Source organism: Podarcis melisellensis (assembly GCF_964234715.1).
Source record: "Podarcis melisellensis genome assembly, chromosome: 9".
Lineage (NCBI taxonomy): Eukaryota > Metazoa > Chordata > Lepidosauria > Squamata > Lacertidae > Podarcis > Podarcis melisellensis.
In genome coordinates this window covers 49,038,744-49,060,670 of record NC_138541.1, presented here as the reverse complement: position 1 = coordinate 49,060,670, position 21,927 = coordinate 49,038,744, and the positions used below count along the sequence as shown (strand labels likewise).

General features: G+C 38.2%; 1 protein-coding gene across 5 annotated transcripts in view; it reads right to left on the bottom strand.

The window, feature by feature from the left end:
- TENM3 (teneurin transmembrane protein 3) overlaps window positions 1–21,927 on the bottom strand; it is a 1,264,289-nt gene that overhangs the window by 517,291 nt on the left and 725,071 nt on the right. For 2 of the 5 annotated variants that reach the window (XM_081925879.1, XM_081925880.1), the window contains exon 1: window positions 8,389–8,502. The exons of 2 other annotated variants lie outside the window; for them this stretch is intronic. The gene's annotated coding sequence lies outside the window, so the exon portion shown is untranslated. Of the gene's footprint in view, window positions 1–8,388; window positions 8,503–21,927 lie in introns of those variants that run through there. One more of the 5 variants, XM_081925881.1, reaches the window with a different exon arrangement.

The following is a 21,927-nucleotide window of genomic DNA, read 5'->3' as shown; positions in this document are numbered from 1 at the left end:
TATGATGCCAATAAAGGGAGGGCAGCCTGCAGCCCTAAAGGAAGGAAGAATATGAGAAATGGGGCAGGGACTCTCCTGGGGCTCCTGGGGCAGCCTGCTGAATAGGGAGGGAGAGAGAGAAGGGAGTGTGAGAAAAATATAGTGAAGAAAGAGAGAAGGAGATTGTGGGGCAGGATACCCTTGCCTATCTTGGGTCTGCTCATACTCAGCTGGCTTCAACCCTACAAGCATGACAGATTCTTCTCTCAACAAAAGGAATATTCCTCTGTTGCAATGTATAAAAATGCAGATGTAGAGGTACCAGGTGTCAAATGATTAATTGTAAACTGGATAAAAAACACAAGCCACTTATACTGACTCATTCATGCACTTTGCCACTAAGATAATTTAAAAAGGGTTGGGACTACCTGCTTGCTCCACAAGGCCACTCCCTCTGCTAGATGTTAAAAGCCATGGAGGTTCTGCGTACATGCAACCAGACAGACTTTATCAAGAACACTGTCCATATCCTACAGTGACAACAGAAACCTTCACACGCTTCCTGTCACTTTCAGCACCACCCAGTTTGCCCCAAACTCTCCCATCTCCATCCCCTCATAACTCATCCCAATCCCAAGATCCTGCTGCCATTTTAGAGAAGAAGGAAATGAAAAGGATTCAGTCTTTTTCCCCTTCACCCTGTAGAAACTTCCTTCTGTTGACAGTAGCATGGGATGAAGCCTTTCTCCCCTTTGTTCCCCTCTCCTCAGTGAGTGGCAATGGCAGTGGAATCCTGAGATTGGGGTGAGCTGTGGGGGAAGGGGGAGTTTGAGGCAAACTGTAGGGGGTGAGAATGACAACAGGATGCAGGGTTGAAGGAGTTGAGAGGGGTTAGACGAGCCGGCTGAGGTGTAAAGAAAGGAGGTTTGGGAAGTGGCTGAAGGGTTTGGTGGGGATAGAGGCAGGTGGGATTGGTGGCAGCTCCTAATAAATAAACAATTGCCTAGTTTTGCTAATGAAAATTGACTTTTCAACTCCTTCAAGATTTGCAATGCAGCCACTAATTAACAAGGTTAAAAGAATAGTTTAAAATTTTTGTTAGTGACCAGAAAACAACTCACTGAGCTTTTCTATTAATGACTCATCTCATGAATATTTTTGCAGTGTTCCTGCAATCAAAATTTCAGTTATTGAAGACAGTCCTTAAATGGCTTTGCTGTGCTGCATTTGCTAAACAGGGTTTCACAATTCTGTATACCTTTAACATGTCATTTTACATGTGATCACAACCCAAAGTATATTGCAAAGCAATGAGAAAAGAGAGAAAAACTACAGACTAAATATATGCTGCCTCAAAGGCAAGTTTATTAAAGCAGTCCATTATAGAATGAACAGCATCACATTTGAAGTGTGCTGACTAGTCAAAGTACTTTTTGGATACTATTTCTACAGATTTCTAGTTACCAAATTTCATTCACGGTTGCTCAGGAGAACATTCTTTCCATCATAGGAAAGGACATATAGTATAAGTCAGCCCCCATGAGGAATGTCAAGCACAATACTAAAAACAAAGCAAAAACTGAGAATAAAAACTGAATCCAATAAAAATTCTAGATGAAATGAAATATGGCAACCTATGTCTGAGTGACACGAGGTTTATGAGGAAAGTAAAAATCTTACAATAAAAGTACAGTTAATAAAAACCAGAAATGATAATGTAGATTTTATGGCAACAGATTTTTGTTTTAGAACGCTGCATTTGGATTTTTCACTTTAGAAGCTTTGAAAACTGAGGTAGGTACAACTAATAAATTGAGACGTGTGATACTCTTCTATCTAAAATAGATTTAATACATAAACATGGATAGGGTGTCTGACAATATATCAATCTGCTGCTTCCTTTGTTGTAAATGGAGTGTAATAGATGTGAATATATAGAGCCGAATAAAATAAAAATCATAGCGGCACTTTGAACTATTTACTAATTCATTGCCACATATTGTTGACATATGTTTTAAAATTAAAAGCAGCAGATTCATCTTTTTGTTCCTCCGAGAACTGCATCACTTTCAGATCTACTTTGCAATGCAAGCCTAAAGCAATAACTGTGGGAAGAAAATGCTGCAGGGATCTCCTACAGAACATTACTCTGTGCAATGTAGTATTTGCACTAAAAGGGTATCAGTGGATGAAAACACAGACTAGACCTTAATGCTAAATTTTGGAACAACAAAAATCCCACTTCAATTAGTTTTCCAGTGATTTACAGGTATTGCTTTACTGGCAGTGTGCACTCATAAGTGATGAACCCTTCGTAAAATAGCCACCAGCATGCAACCACGATGAAGTTTCATAAGTTGCAAAACTGTCTGCTTCTGAAAAATTAGGACACAATTATTAAAGGGAAGATGAGTTCAGAGTTAAAATTGCTTGTATTTGTAACTACAGTGGTACCTTGGGTTAAGAACTTAGTTCTTAACCTGAAGCATCACTTTAGCTAATGGCGCCTCCTGCTGCCGCTGCGCTGCCACCGCACTGCCGGAGCCCGATTTCTGTTCTCATCCTGAAGCAAAGTTCTTAACCCGAGGTAATATTTCTGGGTTAACGGAGTCTGTAACCTGAAGTGTCTGTAAACTGAAGCGTCTGTAACCCAAGGTACCACTGTATTTCTGATTGTTTATTGATTTTGTTGTAATCTTATTTGAAAAAGGTACAATTTTTATACATGTATATTGTGTTTTTTTCCAGTCCGCTATTGCTGTCTTGAAAATGCTATACTTTATTTGATAGACCAAATAAACTGAATCATCATCATGAGTGTTTGCATAATCTTTGGTGCCCTATAAACATCCAACTTTGAGCAAGTGGACCTACACTCATGCAACAAGACTTCCCTTTCCTCTCTGCCTCCCACATTTTCTCCAAACCTGCTGAAGAGAATCCTCATACCATTTGGAAGCATGGGGGGGCACTGTAGGAGAGGATGAAGAAATCCCATTTAAGCAGCAGAAGTCAATCTGTCAGGTGTCAGGTGACTCAACTGCAAAAAGGAAGAATATCGAGCACACTCTGGGAGGACTTCTGTTATTTTTTTTCATCCTTTGCAGCCATGGCTTGAATTCAAGCTGCGGCTGCAAAGAAAGAATTGAGAGTGCACTCCATGTGTGCTCCTGATTCTTCCTTTGCGTTGAGCCGGCACCTTTTTCTGTTGCTCTGCAAGGCATCATAAAAAGGTGCAAAATTCCAAAAGTGTATACTTCTTCCTTTAACCACAGCTTGAAGTTTCCAGAAGCGGAAGACAGGTAAGGTGAGCATGATTTGCCCAAAATGACCTGGTGAGCCAACCTCTAAAGCCTGTCAGACCTAATTAGGCCCCCAGGCCAGAGCTTCTCCACCACTGTCTTACGGGATGAGCCCAAATGATTTCTGTAACTTTTAAATGACCTTTGACTTTTATTGTGGGAAGGGAAATGAAAGAAAGCACTCTTGCTACTATTAACTGAAAAATATTTGATATTTTCCTATCATAAATAGGATACATACAGTAAATTCAATTTATTTTTATTGGGTAATAAACCATCTAATTAAGTAAACCGCTCATCAAATATGAGCAAGTTCCTTGTTCAATGACTGTAATTTGAAGAAAAATGTTAATAATTGAATATATTGTACTATAATTATTATTTTTAAAACCAAACAAATATCATTTGTACTCATTTGGAGGAACCATAAAGAATGCAGTACCTTAAGCTAAGTAAGCAAAGCAGTGGAATCTATGAAAAATTGTACGCCATTAATGTTCTGAACAGCACTAATTTGCTGTCAGATGTCAGAGCTATATGTACAAGACACCTCAATGATTTTTCTGGTGTACAAAGATTATATCTAAAGTAAATGAAACCATAAATATCAAATGAAGAGAGAGTTATATGATTTGAGTTTCTCAGCTGACATATTTGATTCTGTTTTTTGTTTCAGCAAACATAAATGTGCACAGAGATAGGGACAGAAAGTCAGATTTCAGAGAGAATAAGATGCAGATTAAGTATGCCATTTTGGAGTCATAACTGGACAAACGACAACCTCGGGGGGAAAATCTCGATTTCCATTAGACATCAGTTTGCAAAGATAGCCGTAGTGATTCTATCCAAGATGGAAAAGCTGGTATAATATGCATAGCCTTAGGAAACTAAAATACTAAAAGGCTGTATGTAAGCCATTGAGATAATTATTGAGGAAGTAGGCAGATGGGAGGGAAGATGAATTCTTACTAACTTTCAAAAGAGTAAAGGTGGGTGGCTTACCAGTGAAGTTTTTACTTAGATCGTGGGGGGTAGGGATTATAAATATTACTGTTTTTCCAGTGTTCCTCAAGAGGGTTGTAAATGCAGGCAGAATGGACACAGCATGGAAAGAGCAAGAGTCTGCAGTGTCTATCGAGGACAGTTTCATGGGGTAAACTAAGTAAGATGTATCATTTTAGAAGGGAATTAACTGAAATTATGAGCAAAGCTAAAATAACTGAAACCCAGTATGTGTTCTATAGGTTTAGTAAGAAATTGTCAATTCCCTTTGCAAAATACACCTTATAAGTTCACTCCATTGTAGAAAGTACTTTAGTACTTGCGACAGATAGAAAATGACAGCATTAAAACAAAATTCTTCAAGTTGTTGGAAAGAAAGGGCACAATCTAGGCCAAGTTAAACCCATTTAATTCCTATTGACTTGGTTGGGAAAGTTAAGACTGTGCTTACCATATTTCCAATGTAAATCATTTTGACTTCATTGCCTACCTTCTTCCTAGTATATTTTTCCAGATAGCAAACATTCCTGATTTTTAAAAAATGGTTTTCAAAATAGCTGGTCTCGAAAGCTTAGAAAAGTTGCTACTGTAGTGGTATTTTTGGAAGTTCAAACATGAAAAATAGTGCAACACATCAACAATCTTTAGTTCTGTAAAACATGTACAGTGGTACTTTGGATTACAAACACTTCAGGTTACAGATTCCTCTAACCTGGAAGTAATCCTCAGGTTAATAACTTTACCTCAGGATGAGAACAGAAATCGCGCACTGCCAGCAGCGGGAGGCCCCGTTAGCTAAAGTGGTATCTCAGGTTAAGAACGGTTTCAGATTAAGAATGGACCTCCAGAACGAATTAAGTTCGTAACCAGAGGTACCGCTGTATTTTATTCCATGTAGTGCTGAAGTTTAGAATTACATGGTTCAGAATACGAAACTGTCCAGTTGACAGTTATACCACAAATCAAGCACCACTTCCCCTAGAGGTTCTTCAGCTTGGAATGCAGAATTAGATTCCAAGCAGACCAGGTGCTAAAAGCTAGCTGCCTTTTCGGCACACGTTCAAAAGTTCTTTAATATCCTAACTGTCTCTCTCCTCACCTTCTCCCCACTCCACTGGTTATTGTAAAGTAGTATTAAACTATATGAACTATTAACTGAGCTGCTTTGTAGGTGAACACATAGAAGCACTTTAATATTAACCACTTACCCTAACTGAAAATCTCTTTGATGGATGTGAACTAAGAATCCTATGCAACCGCACAGTCAAAAGTTTAGGGAGTATCTTCTGTATTTGGGTCAATTCTCTTGTCTTTTGCAAACATGAAATGGGACCTTTATTTCCTCCCATCTATAACATCAATTGTTCTGGATCTACTTTGGGAAGGAGGATAGTTTATAAGCCGTTCTCTATTGATACTGTAAGCAATTTCCAAGATGCAAAACTTAGGTCTATTGAATATGACTTCATTGGATTTCCCCGATAACTATTGATTTTTCCAAGATACACAAACATAAATCACATAGGGTTTTGTAGAAGGCACTTCCATTAGCGGAACCATTCTTCCATCAGAGAAAGGGAACCTTTGTATGAGACCTCTGGAAAAGGCCAGTGAAGGCAATACTCTTTTTTCCAATTATGTTCCTGGAAATGATACCAAGTCATGACAAAGTGTTGTTCCTACTGGGTCATTATCTTGCTAGTAAGGAACAGTGAGGAAATAAATAAAACCTTGCTGCCTCATCCATAAAAACAAGTCCCCGATCCCAAAAATTATTAGAATACATCCAACCACACTGAAGTCACTAAAAATTGTTCCCTCCCTTTTGCAGGAGCCAAGTGGTCCCATTAAAGTGATGGGTCTAACAATAATATTTCCCTCCAGTAAATAATTAGGGAAAATCGAAGAATAAGGGTAAGAAGTTTTGGGAATGAGAATACAAACACCCCACAATAGGGAATAGTGTTTGACTGTAGCTTGAAATTGCTACGTTGCAACATTGCCCTTCTAGGCTAGACTGTCTGGTGCAAGATTTTCCCCTTCCAATGAGTTTCAGCTTTATTGTTCTGCACAGAACAGGGGGCATTCTGGCTCTATCTATTACTTTTCAGTCCCCACATAGGTTTTCATTTCTAATGGGCTTTCAATTATTATTGTTCACTTCTACATCTGGCATATCTATCCTGACACCTTCTTCCCTGCTCACTAGCAGCAGCCTGTTCCTCCTGGCTGTTTGCCTCTCTAGCTGCCATGCCTTTCTGGTGATGAAACTTTTTTTTTAAAAAAAGCTTTCCACAGTAGGATGCCTGTTAGCTCTGTCTTAAAGTAGAGAATAAGCACCTGCAATAACTCTTTAGCTGACAGACATTAAAGAAATTTGGTGACAGTTAGGCAAAGTACAAGATTTAAAAAATCCTGAAGGAAAACCAACAGTGTCAATTAATAACCATAAATAATAGCTAGTTTATTAATTTATCCATAATTCCTGAGTTTCTGGCCTTTCCTGTTGGGATGTAGGCTTCTTGAGTAAATATCACAGAATGAGTGAGGCCGATTCATAATATGCTAATCATTAATTTATGAATCTTTCATCTTTTTCTTATGCAAGACTTCTATCACTTCATGTTTTTGGAAATCATACAGAATGCACATCTTACGCAAAACTCAAGCTGATTATTGGAAGACTTAATTGAATTTTCTGTTCTGATCATAACAGGTTGTTGTCAAATCATTATTGAGAAGAAGAAATATTATTCTCAGGTATGAAATTGTTATGAAAATGCAAAGCAAACAGTTAAAAAAATGCAGTGAAGTGAGCTCTATCGTGCTTAGGGAAAAAACAACTGCAGGTCTTAAGTTAGTCATCGAGTGCCCTTTCTGAGTTGCAGCTGGTGGAAAAAAAACTGGTGTAAATTAAGCCAGCAAAATTTATACTAGATTCAAACCCTATTCAGCGACAGAGCTGATGTAGTTGCTCTACCTAAGCCTGGCAGAGGGAAAGCAAGCCTTTAAAATATTGTTTTATGCCAGGCTGCCAGATCATGTGACTCAGCTAAACCGACTTAGGATTCTGCCTAAGTCCCCCTTTTCTGTTCCCATCCCCACCACACCCCTAGAACACCTCTTTTGGGAGGCTTATGCCAGCTTTGGCAGAGCCAGGATGATAAAGTTATGCCAATGTCAAGTTATGTCGGCTAGGATGGGGTTCGGAACTGAGTACCTCAGCTGGCTGAAATAGAGATCACAGCAGATTGAATGCCCCCTTAAGGATAAAACAACTGTCTTCTTTTTGTGTTTCCTATTATTTACTCTTACATTGGTTATCAAATAGTTTCCTTTCTGGAAAAGATCTTTCTTATTTGGTTTCAAGAGTGGGTTATAAATATAAGGTTCTGATTTATATTAAATTATTATTATTTTAACCATTTCTAGAACTGTTTTCATTATAAAAGGTTTCAATGAATTTTACAACGGGGAAAAACAACTATAAAATGCATACAATACAATTTTTTTTAAAAAAAATCACAATTCATAAATAACAACTATCCAGGAAAAACCTGAATGATGGTTCGAAAATTTTTGCCAATGAAACTCCATGCTAGATTCTGGGGTTCCAAATTATCTGGTCTTGTTTCTAAACTAGAGCTAAATCTTCCACTTTTCTGCTTATATTTCTGAATTTTTGGAAAGAACACTGTTTATGCTCTGTCCTAAGTCTGAGTCAAAAGACTCAAAACCTCATTAATTAAAGTAACTGTCCCATTAAAGACATGAAAGGGCAATGTTAACTAGATTTTCCTGCATCAAATTTATTGTGTCTGCCTGTGAGTTTATCATTTGTGATCAGAAAAGAATGTGGCCAGCTTGTAGCTCTAGGCCAGTAGTGGATGTGGTAGCTTAAATCACTCACAGCAGCTTCAGCCACTCCTGTCTGGGGTTTGCTGGGACTTGGCTGTCTGTACTGGTAAGGGGTGCTGCATACTGCAGCAAGATGGTGAAAGCACTCGAATGTGCCAGAGAAAATTAGACTGATACATAGCTGTCAACTTTCAGATTTGAAAATAAGGGATCAGCAGCCTCAAAAATAAGGGATCAGCAGCTTCACCTGTCCTGGGGAGCCTCGAAAATAAGGGATCAACAGCCTCACCTGTCCCAGGGACAGTCTACGGGATATCTAACAATCCGGGATAGCAGCTGGAAGCAGCAGGAAATGGCACTGGAATAAGGGAATTTCCCGCAAAAAAAAGGGAAGGTGGACTGATATCAGCTGTGGACTGATATCAAGAATTATGTCTAATAATTATGTGTCAGCTTACATTTTTCTAAGTTCTTCAGTTACCGATTTGCCCCTCAACTCACTTTTATTAAAATGCCTTTCTCCTCTCATTTTTATTTAATTTATTAATCTATTTCTTTGAAGAGCCTTAACTTTCTTTATATTCTAAGCCCAAAGATAAAAGAAACACAGAATGGTGAAGAATGTGGACTACAAACAGAATATTCAGGTATCTTCTTTTTAATTTTATTTTAAGATGTTTAATCGGCAGCAAAGTTTCAGTTTGCTAATTTTCAGCGCACAACCCTATGGCTAAAATCACTGCAGTCTGAATGTGATTGTGTTGCAGTTTTAAATACGTTATCATGGAATCAGACTACTGAAAGTGACCTCAACTCGCTGCTTATGTAGGATATCCATTACTACAGCATTCCTGATAGGTGGCCATCCAGCCTCTGCTTAAAAATCTCTAATGAAAGAAAGTACCTCATCTCCCATGGCAGTCTATTTATTTTACATCTATTTCACTAACAGAAAAGCAATACAGAAATTATTATCTCGGAGGATGTAATGGATTGGAATGATGGGTCAAATAATTGTTTAAAAGTCAGAATTTGTGGAGCAAGTTCTCCACTGATATGTGTGAGCTGCATTTTAACAGTGTCTTGCAATCTTGGAAAAACAGAAGCTGGCTCAGTGTATGTAATATTTGGGATCCCCCTCCATAATTTTCTAGAGCAGTCCTAGAATACCAGAATCTAAAATAGTTTCTGAGTATTCAGGGATCTTTCATGAATGCTGTCCAAAGAAAGATAGTCCTGACTTAAGATCCTACGTATGCAATAGTAAATGGAGCTGTTTAGCCTTGAGTGAGGGACTCACTCAGCAATTTTTGAGCAGGTATTCAGGTGTAGCTCTCGGTTCTTACATTCTTCTAAGACAAGCTATGTTTTACAACTGTTAATATGCATTTTTTCCATAGGTGTACCTTTTGAAAGATGACTTGAGATTGAAAGGCACAATGTTCCTTAAAAGTGGTCAATAAGAAATATTAAGTTTCAGTATACAAATAATGAATGATAACTACATATTTTACTGATCAGTCTGGAAAAAATATTGTGTCCACTCTTAAAGACTATAGTATTATTTTTTTAAAAACAAACGATAGCTGTTTCACTCAAATGACAATAGGAGGACTTTGCCTGCAAACAGAGATTAAGAAAAGATTGCTATTTTCAAGTGTGCTTAAATATGGTATTTGGTTAAAGAAGAAGTAACCCTTATTCCTCTATATAAGTCACTTACTCATATGGGGATTTTACATACACAAAAATGTATAATTAGCAAGTCAGGAACTTCACCTTCATAAGTCTGTTAATCAGTCACAGAGCCTACTTTGCTATGATAAAATAACACAATTTGGTGCTTTAAAGCACATAATCTCAATGTCCACTTACAGCATGTCAGAAATTTAATATTATCACACTTTTCTTCATAATATTTTCCATGGAAGTATATGTTTCCCATTATCAAAGTATAAGGTAATTTACTACAGTCTGATAATACTAACTGGAGTGCATTGAAAAAATGTATTCCAAATAATGAGCTTATCGTTTACATTCCCAAATGACATCTCTTCCATGCCTCTCTTGTGGGAGAACCTGATCAGGAAGGGGAGGGGAGGAGTTTAAAAAAAGAAAGAGTTATGTGAAAAGTAAATTAAGGACTGACACTGTGCCAAATATCAATCACAGACAGCAGTGCACTAACAATGAACTAAAGCTAGCAAGCTGTGGTCTTAAAATCACAAGAAGGATTCTTATTACACTAAGTTACTTTGGCTAATACAGCCATGAACATGCATCCAAATTCTTGCCATTTTGAAAGCTTCACATTGGTAATTAGCCAGAGCTGGATTGAGTTGCATTAGCAGAGTAGATTGCATCACTTTCATCCATAGAAAAGGAAGTCACATTCAAGAGAAAACAACACCTCATTCTGCAACCCAGTTAAGGCTGCACTTCTAAGCACATGATCTGGGAGTCAGTTCCACTGAACTCAGTGGGGCTTGCTTCTGAGTAGGTATGCACAGAACTGCATTGTAAATCAAACTTCTTAGATTTAAGCCAGTTCAGTCCCATTGGCATAAACGAGACAAACAATGCAATCGTCCAGTCATTTAATCAGAAACAAATCAGTTAATTTCCAAAACACTTGTTAACCTATGAACACTTACACAGAAGTAAAGTGCAGTCAAACAAAGGGGAATGACTTTCAAGGAATGCATATTGAACCAATAAACTTAATACCTTATCTCTGCTTTACTGCGGCTGGATCTACACTGATAAAAAAAAAAAGCTAAGAAAAAAATGCTATATAGCTCTCAATGCAATTTTCTATTGAATGCTGTACTAGCGTCTCCTGTTGTCACCTTTTATAACACATTTATAATGTTATAACTCACCAGTATAGATTAGTCCTATGTTGCAAAACAGCTTCAACAATACAACACTTTGTTTTCTAACTTAAAGCATTATCAGGTTTGTTGTGATATAATGCCAATAAGTTGATATGCTGATCACTGTAAATTATGTGAATTAATTTTTCTCCTTCTTTTCAAAAAATGACCAGAACAGAACTCAATATAAGATATATAATAAAGTATATCTCATTTGTCAAAAATAGAAATAAAATCTCCCCTGAGTATATGGCTCATTGTGAATACATAAATGAGGCTGCCATCTGACCTAGGAATAACCAAACTGAAGTCAATGAGACTTACTTTTGAGTAAACATGAACAGAATAGTGCTGGAAGGACAGCAAGAAAAAATCGGCAAAACAACTCTGACCAGTTTCCAAATCCTTCTCTTACTTTGATTTCTCCTGAAGTATGAATCAAGTACCCAAAACAGAGTATCAGGCAAAAGTAATTCTTCTATTTAGCAAAAGGAATTGTGATAATAGAACTGCAATGTCCTTCTATCTGAATAAAAAGTATATGCCTTAAATAGTATTCAGACTTAACAATTTTAGGAATTTAGGTGGGATCCCTAAACTTCACATTCAAAGGAAGAAATAGGAATATATTTCATATAACCCACAACAGCTCATTGGTTTTCTATAAGATCTCCAAATGTTAGAAACAGGGAGAGAACCCTCTACTGTTTGTTTAGTCAAGCATAGGAACTGGTCAAGTTCATCCCATTTCCTAATGGAAAAAGTGTTCCATTTAATTGACTTAAGATTATTGTTATTTTGTTCATTAATGCATCATTCATTATCATGTATGTACACAGAGTCACAGCCACCCCAAATGACATTTTCTGAATGCAACATATTCAGAGTATGCAACATATAGGGCTGGATGTGTGGAGAACACATAGAAACAAATATGCAGATGGGGCACCCTTTACAGAATCCTTTGAATGTATATCATCTGGACTTACGGGTTGCCATATGTCCTCTTTTTCCAGGACACATCCTCTTTTTCATAGGTATTTAAGAATCATCATAGAGATCCATAGTTAAAAGTAGAAGTTGGCAAATGTGTCCTCTTTTTTGCTCTTCAGAATATGGCAACCCTAGGAGCCCTCACATCCATTTTATGCATTTCAAACACAAATTTATATTTTAAATGTAAAAGAGCCAAGGCTGTGTGATGTTTCTTTTAAACCATGGACAGCCTGGGGCATTTTGCTATTATTGTTAAAATGTTAAAAGATTGCTTCTGTCCAGTTTAGGGTTTCCAGATCAGCAACTTAGATAACTACTTTGCATTTAACCCCCCTATGAAGTTGATGTGGGGTGGGTAGTAGTATTTTGCCAGCATAGGTGAGTGATATAGAAATATAGAAATACTTTATTGTCACTGTGCCACTTGTTTACAGTGATATTAAATGAGCCCCCTCCCCCCCGCAATCTCTCAGTCCTTGTTATACTCTGTGTGCTGTCATACGACCCCCAACCCCGAACGTTAGCTGCAATGTTGCTGTCTTCCATTCAGCAGCCTCACGGCCCATGGATAGAAACTGTTCTTTAGCCTGCTGGTGTGGCTTATCATGCTTCTATATCTCCTGCCCGAGGGCAGGAGATTAAAAAGGTGCTGGCCAGGGTGTGAGTCATCCCTGAGAATGTTCCTCACTCTTCTGAGGCAATGGTCTCCTGCAATGACATCTAGCTGACTCAGGGGACAGCCCATGATATCGTGTGCTGTCTTCACCACCCTTTGTAGGGACTTTCTGTCTATGACTGTCAAACCAGTGTACCACACCATAATCCAGTATGAGAGAACACTTTCTATCATGGACCGATAGAAGGAAATAATCAGTTGCTGTCTAACGTTGTTCTTTCCAGCAGTCAATTGCATACCACCTCCGATATGGGTAGCCATAAATTTGCCGCCTAATCACCCTTTAAAGCCATGTAACGTATCAGCATTATTGTCAACAAGTCAGCATTCAGAGATTCAGAACACACTGCGCTCATTGGACTATTCTGGGATTCCCTCTTGCCTTAGGGATTTTTCCTAAAGATATTTTGTACTTCTGTAATTTTTTTAGTCTGCTAATACCTCTATGTTGTGCCTGTGGCTGTTTCTGTTTTGACTGCATAAGCATAAGAACTCAAACAATTGAATCCATCTGATAATATACAGTGGTACCTCGGGTTACATACGCTTCAGGTTACAGACTCCGCTAACCCAGAAATAGTGCTTCAGGTTAAGAACTTTGCTTCAGGATAAGAACAGAAATCGTGCTCCGGCGGCGCGACAGCAGCAGGAGGCCCCATTAGCTAAAGTGGTGCTTCAAGTTAAGAACAGTTTCAGGTTAAGAACAGACCTCCAAAACGAATTAAGTACTTAACCTGAGGTACCACTGTAATATGATTCCAGGTACAAAGTAATTGACCCTTTGTTTTAGTGTGTATAAAACTAGAACAAAATTTGTGCAGCAGCATGAATGCTTTGTAAAACAATGGGCAGTGCATGCCATAAACCAGTTTCTAGTGTTATAGAAGAGTGCAAGCCTGATTAGAATGGAAACAAAATATACTTAAATTTAACATTTCCACATGTTGAGGAAGAAGGATGGACTACAATTTAAGATGATAAAAAAGCCTATAATTATTTACTGATAACAGGATATTAACTGAGATCAGTAAATCATCTTTCCAAAGATAAACAAAAGCTACAGAAGAAAAAAAACAATTCTGTAACAGTCGTATATGCTGTAGTTTATTGGACAATAATAATTTTGTTAAGCACCACTTAGCTGAATGAAATTCAAAGACCTCAAAGATCCCAAAGTGAATAAGCATAGAGTTCATTTGCAATCCATAGACTTCTTATTGATTGAAGTGTGATACAAAGAGCTTCCAGTGGTATATTGATGCAAATATGAATGGAAGCAAATTTGTATGTTATTCTACATAGATTCAAAAATGTAACTAATGCTGCTACGAAGGCTTAAGCTTAGAAAGGAGAGCAGGAAGACACACACTGGTTCTGGCCCAACATTACTACACAAATTAGATGTGCCTTTTCTATTCCTGACCTTCTTGCATTTAGCAGGGAAGTCTGAAGGAGGCTTGTAAGCAGGTTCAGCGATGTGTTTACAAGCATCCACATAAAAGGAAAACCCAATAATGCAAAGTTTTTAATTGTGGGGCAGAATGCTGTTACAAGCCTGATTCATTTGGGCAGTAAAAGCAACAATGGGTTACCTAAACTGGGGGGGGGGGGCTGAGAGACAGAAAAGCAACATACAGTATTCTTCCTCCAGTTGGTTCCTTCTTTAGTAACTAAATACTTTCATAAAGATTGTTTCCATCCTGCCTCCTTTTCCAGCCACTCTTCCTTTGCTTGTCCTACTGTTAGGACCCCTTTGTTCTCTTGATCTCACAAGTCTTGAGATTGTGCTCAGAATGGCTTTGTTTACTTAGAGTTATTTTATTTTATTCAACCACCAGTCCTACCTGACTATTTATTTCTGCATACTGCTGTAATGTATTTCCTATATTATAATACTTCAGATTTCACATTCAATGTGGGACGGTTGGGTGTGGACTGGGTGCAAGTGGCATGCACACACACCCCTTCTCCACGTTAAGCCCCCTTTTCAGAGCATGACTGGGCTTAGGTGTGGATCTAGCCCATTATATTTGAATTTTTCAACCGTAATGCATTTAGACATTAATAATCATTGCCAATTTGAAAAAAAACAAAAACATATGATTTTGTTGTTTGCCTAGGAATGGATATTACAGTTTGGCATAATAACTGGTTCATAAATTAGTGTGCTTTGTCAATAACAAATAATCTGTGGTTCTCTTGTGTTCTAAGTACAGTAATTTGGATTGCTTGGAGCCATGAGCCTGTTGAGTGGTCCCATTCATGAACAGTGAATGACGCATGACAGAGCTTCTCCTCATGCGGGATGAAGTTATCTCTGAAGAGCTGTGCTACACCAGAGGCAATTTCAATAAAAAAATTCATCTAGGCAATGGATTGTGTAGACATTGATTTGAAATAAATTGTGACTGATGATCAGTTGATGATGATTTCCATAATCATCATGCCATCAGTAATTCTTCAGGGTAATGATACTTGTGTCACTGATATAACATTTTTGTGTACTGGGGATTCAAGGCACATACTGAGATTTCTAAAAACTCTTATCCTTTAATATGTCAGTGAGATGGTAAAACTGAATATAACCTTTTAACAATCTATTGAGAACAGTAATAAATTACTTACAAAAATATTCTAAAGTGATCAACTTGTGCTTTCAGTATCTTAACATTTAACAAAATGTACTTTATCAAGATTGCTCAACATAGTGCACTGATGTACTTTAGAGAGAAATACTGCAACATGCTGGGCAAGCCAATCTTTAAAACAACAGGCACTTAACCCTAGAAAACTGTTAAACAATCTTGTACATGGCAAGACACTGTTTATTGCACAATATGAATCAGTTGCTTCAGAAAAGGACTGCCAATGGTCTATTATGGGTTTTGAAAGCATTTAATTTACTAGAAACTAGTTTTTATTAGGACTACTCTGCAGTACTTCTACCTCCATAATTATGACTTTTTAAGAAGTCAGTGCTTTCTTAACTACCATTCATACTGATCTGCCACGCTGAAATATCACAGGCATTTATACACCAGAAAATATATTTATTTTTGCCGCCCTGTTGTGAAGGTTAATGGTGGGTAACACTTTTAAACAGAAACTGGCATTAAACATCTATAAAACTAGACAAACTGATTAAAAATACAAGCCCCCTTCCACTGCTCTGGCTTAGTTCTAGATACCAAAGCCAGCCTCCAAAACAAAATCTTACAGAACTGAAGCTTTGGCTTTAGTGCACAGTCAGTGAGAACATCTCTCAAAGTATTCCAACTATTCAAGCTTTCTATATGAACAGTAAATTCAACAGCATGTTTTTGATGGATGGAATAGATTATGAGCCTGATATTGGTTTCAGTGTGATTTATGCACCATAAGGGGTAGCTTTATCATGTTTAGCCTTATGACAAGAAGCACACAATAGGTTTACTAAATCCCAGTCCCAATAACATAACAAAATGACAAGCAGTCATCATTGGTGAATGCAGAAGATCACTACCCTCAAGTGATAGCTGTACTAAAGAAAAATGTGATATTTAATCTTTTATTAAGGACATAGACAGAAGAGCTACCATACTTCACATATCCCCAGTTTGCATGTTGCTAGTGGAGCACAATGTGGCTTTCTTCATATAATCCTTTTGAAACTCCTCTGAGACAGGGGTATAGTGGGGGTGCGCTAAGAAGGTCATCGCCCTGGGCACAGGTTTTTTTGGGGGGGGCGCGCATCAAGGCGCCCTGCCCAGTTGTGAGCTACTGCATCCTTCTCAGTGCCCTCCAGCTGGAGGGTGGCTGAAAAAGACACAAGCACGTGCTCTGGCCCCTGCGCCACTCAAAAAAAGCAGCGCTGGACTTGCAGGGGCCAGGACACATGCCTGCCCACAGCGCCCCATGAGCCCAGAATTGTTTTTGTGATCAGGCATGCGCCCTGCTTTGCAGCAGTGATGAGGGGGCACTGAGGTGGTGCACCCCACCCAAGGCCCGTCCCTATAGTGCACCCAAGATGTATACAAATTATTGTTCTTATTACAACTTATTAATGTACTGTAAATACGTAAATAAGTGGTCCCATAGTGTTGAACACCATGTTAGAATAACAAAATATACTATGGAATACGATAAAATGCCATAAATCAATCACCAGCAGAACAACTTAACGCAACAAAATTAGAATACAGGAGATCCAGAAGAAAACCTCTTGATCGTTTCCATCTTATTTGTGGGTACCATAAATTAAGGAGATGGGGGGGAAGCCATTTTTCTTGAGGTTATAAGGAAAAGCAGAATCTCAGATTTTTCCCCATAAAAACATATTGTGAGAAATTTTGGCTCAGCTCACCTATAAAAGAAACACCTCAGCAACTCAGCCAACCCACCTACACTTTAAAAAGGATTTTGTTAGGCAGGCTCTGCTCTATTTCTCACTTGAAAGAACATGATTTTTACCCTGCCAGTGATTGGAGCAGCCTTTTAGCTTGCAAAACCTAATTTGCAGTTACAGAACAGAAAAACAATCAGCAATTAGCAAACTAATAGCAAATTAAATATGAGAAAGCCCTTGGCTTTGACAGTTGGCAAAGGCACATTTAAACAAAGTTTTTGGAAATCATTGCTGGCACAAGAATTTGCCTCTAAGAACTTCATGCACAGACATCAGAACACTGGGTAAATATTTGGCTATTCTCCAAATGCTGGTTCATGATGGACCTATGTCAACTCTAAAAATCAGAAGAACTCTATCACTTAAAAGACTTCAGAAAAATCTCTTCAGAAAAGAGAATTATAGCACATACAGCGGGATCTCTGGTTACATACACTTTAGGTTACATACGCTTCAGTTTACAGACTCCGCTTACCCAGAAATAGTAACCTCGGGTTAAGAACTTTGCTTCAGGATGAGAACAGAAATCGTGCTCTGGTAGCGCGGTGACAACAGGAGGCCCCATTAGCTAAAGTGGTGCTTCAGGTTAAGAACAGTTTCAGGTTAAGAACGGACCTCCAGAACGAATTAAGTACTTAACCCAAGGTACCACTGTACCTATATTGAAAGGTGCTGACTGCAGAGTTAAAACTTATTCTAAAAATCAGAAAGCCTTTCTGTACATTATAAATATGTTAGTTATTCTAGCCCTAATGCCACATTTTCATGAATCCTTAAGGCACAATTGTGACTCTTTAGAATGCTCCAGGGCTATCCAAAGAAAGAATGGATACAGTTGCAAGGAGCAGGATAACCTGGGAATCTATTTCATGAATTATTAATGCTCCTCAATTCTTAGGATGATGCTTAGTTTCAGGATTAAAATGGAAGACAATCAAGCTGCACTGCCAGATATTGGAATGAATGATACAGCCAGTTAGTGCCTATTAACGTGAAGAGACTTTAAATTTGATAATCTTTTTCATCTTTAACTCAGAACAAAGAACAGAGCAGTCAAAATCCTGTGATCTATACTAGAAAGAGACACCTGTGGCAATTGGGTCATGGAACTCTTACGGGTGCCAAGCATCCTTCACCCTCACCCTAATGCAATCAAAACAATACCCTGCCGCTTTTTAATTGGCAAGCGTCTACCACTAGCAGTCGTTTCAGAAAGTGGTGCTGCTATCTCCATCCATTTGTTCAACCAGAAATGTTGACCCCTCTAAATAGATACTTTATTTTGTTTCCTGAAAATCATAAACCCTTGGAATCTCTGAAGTTTTGTGGGCTGGTGGTTTTTGGTGTGTGATCTTGCTGTCCAACTCCTTCTCTCCTTCCAGCTTTGCAACCCAACTGCCTATGCTTCTACCCAATGGATGCCCTACTGTGTTAGACAGATGCCCTAACTTTTCATTTGGATTTAACCTGTGGTTGAGTATTCCCATTTCTCCATTTATCTCACCAGCTTAAGAACTGATAAAAAGCTCTGCCTCCCCCTTCTGTCTCTCACAACGTCTGCTCGTGATGGGCATTTCCCTCTTCTACCTCTTCTTCTCCCCAAGGCTCTGCCTTGTCTTTCTCTTCATCTTAACACACCTGCGGGTCATTGCTGCTCCCCTTCTCTTCCCTTCTGGGGAAGAGTCTTCAGAAGGTCATATATTGTGACTAATGATCGTGTAGTGTGATTTTGTCCCTAATTATCTTGAACAAGCTATTTTCTGCATCGTCCTGAAGTTTTGGCTCCATTTCCCCTTTCTTGCAACCTTTAAGGAATGCTCCACTATCTTAGCCAAAATTCCTAAGTTATCCACATGGTGCCTCTGCTAATTTGGCAAATATGCTCCTAAATCAACTCAACAGACAGCAGCCTTTCCTTCAGCAGGAAAAAAAAGAGGTGTGGGTGCAGAGGGAAGAGCAGCAGGCTAAATTTCACCCCTTGTTTCAAAAGAGTGTGCTCCCCAAACATGGAAATGTATTCAGATGGAAATGTAACAGCATGGAGACAGATGTTGGAAAGCAGCGCACTGGCTGCCACCACTTAGGATTTGCCATGTGAAGGCAGTGAACTCCATAGGCTGCTGTAGAAAAAAATGGCAATGAAGAAAGTTTCACACTTACGGTACTTATAAGTAGTTGGAGTTCTAGGTTCTACACTACAGACTATGACATTTGAAAGTGGTATAAGTGTTTCAGTCTTTCGCAGGTTTGCCAAGTCATTAGAATAACTGTCTGTTTCAACTGATTTTAGCCTAGCAAAAAAGAAACATGTAGAACAGCCCAGAGTATTGAAAGAACTCTGCCTCAATTAAATTACAACACCTGTATTAGGAAGAAAAAATGTTACTGTGAATTTTTAGCTGAGCTTCTTTGCTTTTTGACAATAAGATTTAAAAACAAACAAAAAACCCTCTGATACACCAGAAATGGATCCTATAGTTTATTTATTAAGAGATTTTTAAACTGCCTCCCACAACAGTCTCAAAGCACTGTACAAAATCAGAAGTGTAATGCATAAATAAAAACAAAATACAATGTAAAATAAACGCAGCTGAAAGCAGGCAGGAATATAATAAATAAATCACATGTTGGAACTAAGCATATAACAATATCTATATAGAATGCAAAAATATATATTGTAAAATTATAGTACACACAAACATACCAAAAACAGCTAACTACACTCCATAATCTTACCTCTCAGTATGTTTGTGTTTCTTGTTGCTTTAAAACAGACTAATGCCACAACACCAATGATTTTTCTCTGTAGATGTCAGCTGATTCTAATGGCCTTTTTGGGGGGGGAAATCTCAATGATCATTCACAAAAATGCCATCTATATCTGCATAACGTCACACAGTGAGTGAGGACTGGTGAAACTGAACATACATCAGTTTGAAGGATGACACCATATTCCATTAGCGTGCCTTTGGTTTGACTTTTTAAGTGGCTTTTAAAAACATTTTTGAATTTTTAAACACATTAAAGAAACACTATAATGCTTTCCAGAGTGCAAGTATGTAAAGTACATTTTTCTGTAACATAATTGAAATCTAATTAATCTTTTCCCCTGGAGACCTTTTAGAGTCAAGTGTGGTGACTATAATAGGAAGAGGACTCGGTTACAAGAGGCATTGCCCTTTACAAATATTTCATTCAAAGCCTCAATGGAATGTTGGAAATACGTTTATGTGATTTAACTATGGACCAAATCAGTTAGTTGACCCTGCTGTATCTCAGTTTTACTACCTCTAAACAAACCATATGATTATTTACTTACCTAATTCACAAGCTATGTGATTGTTATAGGAACTGTACTTAACATTTTCTGGTTTAGCAGCCACTAAAATAAAGTGAGTAATGACTCTAACTCAATGTATGGGTTTATTTAATGAAACTGTCAGGCAACTCTGCAAATATATGCCTATCATGACCTAGCACTCACTTTTATGTTGAATTTCAAATTTTTTGATGTTTTGATATGGCCAAATAGGCATTACAAGGACTCCAATGGCTAGACCTCACCTATGGACTGGGAGTGGCCGCCGGGACATATGATACTGGTCCTAAAGGATCTACACTGACTCCCAATACGTTTCCGAGCACAATTCAAAGTGTTGGTGCTGATCTTTAAAGCCCTTAAATGGCCTTGGTCCAGTATACCTGAAGGAACATCTCCACCCTCATTGTTCAGCCCCAACACTGAGATCCAGTTATAAGGGCCTTCTGGCGGTTCCCTCATTGCAAGAAGTGAAGTTACAGAGAACCAGGCATAGGGCCTACTTGGTAGTGGCACGCACCCTTTGGAACGCCCTCCCATCAGTGTCAAGGAGATAAATAACTATACAACTTTTAGAAGACATCTGAAGGCAGCCCTGTATAGGGAAGTTTTTAATGTTTGATGTTTTATTATGCTTTAATATTTATTGGAAGCCACCCAGTGTGACTGGGGCAACCCAGTCAAATGGGCAGAGTACAAATAAAAAAAAAACATTATTACTATTACTATCACTACTGCTGCTACTACTACTACAAAAGGCTGCCTCTTTCAGACGTGGAAGAGTGATTAAAGAAGACAAGAATTGGTGTCTGAATGGCGCAGCAAGAGTGTTTGACTGTAGCACAGAGCAGCTGGTCTCTCAGCATAGGCAATGGAATAGCTCTGGAATAGCTGCCACTCGGTCTTAACAGCTTTAGGAATTTTAAGGCATTGTAAAATTTTATAAGACGTGAGTAGGCAAACCAACCAACAAATAAAAAAAATACCATACAATGCCAAGTACAAATGCCAAGCACTTGACACTACACATACAATGCAGCAAACCCATCTTCAGAATATGCTCCCTATAGTGTTTGTCAGTATGATGTGATTCTTTTAGTCATAATAATATGAATGTATAATATTTCAGTGAGTTTATTGATCCTGATAAATATACTAGATCACATGACTAACAAATGAAACATGGTATAAAGTATGCAAAATAATAGTACATTAGCCTAAATAACACTAATAAATTGCAAAGCTTAGCATGAAATTGAAAATCACTAATGGAACACTGTGTAGTTTGTTGAAGCAATGAGCAGTCGAGGAATCATACATAATGTAGAAGTACAACTGCTAACAGCAGGGTTATGAAAGACAATTTAAACATATTTTTTATGGACAGGGGGAATTGATCTTTGAAGACATTCTTGAAGAGATTCCGCTTATCCCGAACAGCATCTTGGGAGAAGGTTCTGGTTTACCCCATGTATCAGATGCATATTTATAAGATACTCAGTAAGGACTTATTTAAATTACACATATGGCTAAAG